Raw genomic sequence first — 2,945 nt, 5'->3', positions numbered from 1 at the left:
TCTCTCTCTCTCTCTCTCTCTCTCTCTCTCTCTCTCTCTCTCTCTCTCTCTCCCACCCCCCTCCCTATGAGTGCCCTAGGAGGCCAGAAGAGGGAGTACTAGGCCCTCTGGGGATAAAGTTACAGGCCAGTGTGTGTCAGCGGACTTTGGTGCTGGGAACTCAGTTTGGCTTTTCTGTGAGAGAAGGAGGCTTCAATCCATCTCTCTAGGCCCCTCTTTTATTTGTAGAGAAACAGCAAGAGGGAGGACAAGCCAGAGGGGGAGCACTTGCTCTGTTTCAGCTGTGTAAACGATGAGGCTGGATGGTGTAGTGTGGGGGTGGCTGCCTGCCTGTATCCCTGCACTTCTTTCTTGCTTAGAGAGACTACACTTGCTTGTTTTTCAGTACTACAATGGATTTTTTTTTCTTATGTAGAAATTATGCGTGACATTTTAGGAGGCTTACAAAACAGAAACATTTTTATTTGGTTAGAGACTCCTGATCTGAAGTCTTGGATTTACATTCTGCCCTTGTATGTAAGTCACCTCCACGATTCAAACCTTTCTCCTTCCCCCAACATCTCTCTCACCAGTCCAGCCCCTGATCTTCACCTGCTCATGAACTCTCCCGACTTAGTGATAACAGAAGGAAAAACGATATTGAAACGTAAGCTGATCATAGTGATGTCAGCCCTTCGTGAGCCTCTGGCGTAAGTGACAAGGTTGATATTTTTAGAAAAAAATATTTGTATTGGTTCAATGCTCGAGATCAACGGTAGTAGATGACCCAGCATCTAACGCTGGAGAGTGTTTGCCTTGCCCAACAGGGGCAGGAACCACACTGAAGAGAGCTGGATGGCTTTGTATGATCACGTGGTGCAAACTAAACAGCTCAGAGTGAGAGCAGAAAAGTATGCTAGGGCCTGAACTGCTGTAAGAATAATAAATAAACAACAAACAAAGAAACCCCACTTTTAAAAAAACTGCTATCTTTTCTTTGATGTGGAACTCCTTTTGGAGTGAGGGTCCCTGTGTCTGTATCAGGGAGGGTATTGCTAGTTTGGGACAGAGCAAAGACAGCAACTGTTAGGAAGAAAGAAAAAGTGAAAATAAAACCCCAGGGGCAGCAGAATCTACTGCTCAATAGTGACACTGAGAATAGAAATCTCCGGGATCTTCAGGAAACTGTAGGAGGGAGAGGAAGGTGGCGCTCCCTACAACATCTGGGTTACATATTTGTTCTCTGAACCGTCAGTCGGCTGTGGGTGCCTGCGTTCATCGTGAGCTCCTCGGGTGTGGGAAGGGTTATTTCTTGACGGTCTCTGTCTGTTTCCTGCCCACAAATCCAGCACAACTCTGTCCAGGTCCCACACTTTCCTTAAGTGGTCTGTAAACCACTGGATGTATTTACTCATCATGGGTCCATTTACAACTCCACCACTGTATGAGAAAGACCCATCCTTTTAAGATACGTCGTTGGGAGGAAAGTCAAGGCTTAAGGACACCTCACTCGTTTGACTATTAGACGCCTAACAAATCCACCCTGCAGCCGGGGGTTAGGGCATCAAAAGGACTTCCTGTTAACAATACGGGAAAACATATGCACAAGTTACAAGTACAAACATTTACAGGAGAAAACACAAGTGAGTCAGATAAAATATGATGCACCTGTATTTAATAATCATTGATTCTAAGTATTGTAAGGCAATGAAATCTACACACACACACACACACACACACACACACACACACGCCAAATCCCCTCCTTTCTTTGAGCAGTATAGAAAGGGGGCAGCGTAGAAGAAATAACCATTTGGATAAATAAGCCCTTTGTCATCCGTTGCTAGATTAGTGGGATATTCAGTCAGCAGAACCCATCTTTGTTTGGCCAGTACTGAAACCATGAGTCAGAAATACTTTTGGAAATTTGAGTCTCAGCCCCCTAAATACAGGATTGGAAGTTAACTTATTTCTTCTAAGCTGCAGCCCTCAGTAGAGTACCCATTAAATGCCAGAGCTATAATCTGCATATTGTCGTGACTACTGCCCTCTGTGAGCTTTCATCCTTTTAATCGTTTATTTATTGTGCATACCAACCACAGTTTCCTCTCCCTCCTCTCCTCCCAATCCCCACCTCCACCTCCACCCCCCCCAACCCACTCCTCTTCCTGTTTCTGTTCAGAAAGGGACAGGCCTCCCGTGGGTATCAACCAAGCATGGCATGTCAAGTTGTGGTAGACTAAGCCCCTCCCCTTGTGTTTAGACTGGGCAAGGCAACCCAGTATGAGGAATAGGTCGTCAAGAGCCAGCCGAAGCATTAGGGACAACCCCGGGTCCCCTTGTTAGGAGTCCCACAAATAGAGCAAGCTACACAACTGTCACGTATATGAGGAGGGCTTAGGTCAGTCCCATGCAGGTTCCCTGGATCTTGGTTCAGACTCTATGAGTTCCCATGAGCCGTGTTAGTTGTTTCTGTGGGGTTTCCTGTGATGTCCCTGACCCCCTGGCTCCCACACTCCCTCCTCCCTCTCTCCAGCAGGATTCCCCGAGCTCGGCCTAATGTTTGGCTCTTGGGCTCTTCATCTGTTTTTGTCAGTCATTGGATGAAGGCTCTCTGATGACAATAGGGGCAGTCACCAATCTGATCACAGGAGGGGCCAGTTCAGGCTATGCATCCACTATTGCCAGGAGTCTTAGCTAGGGTTGTCTTTGTAGATTCGTGGAGTTTCCCTTAAATCAGGGTTTTCTCCCCGAGTCCAAAAGCGTCCCCTTTCCAGTCATCTCTCAGTGCTTACCTCCTCCACTGACCCCAGACCCCAATTCATCGGGTTCCCATGCCCTAATCTACCCAGGAAATCTCTGCTATTTCCCCCTGGTTATAATTTACAGGTACTATCCACAAATGAGTGAGTACATACTGTGTTCGTCTTTCTGGGTCTGGGTTACCTCATTCAGGAGGATATATA

This window comes from Microtus ochrogaster, unplaced genomic scaffold (assembly GCF_000317375.1).
Source record: "Microtus ochrogaster isolate Prairie Vole_2 unplaced genomic scaffold, MicOch1.0 UNK8, whole genome shotgun sequence".
Classification (NCBI taxonomy): Eukaryota; Metazoa; Chordata; class Mammalia; order Rodentia; family Cricetidae; genus Microtus; species Microtus ochrogaster.
The sequence above is the reverse complement of the archived record's forward strand: the minus strand, read 5'-3'. Positions refer to the sequence as shown.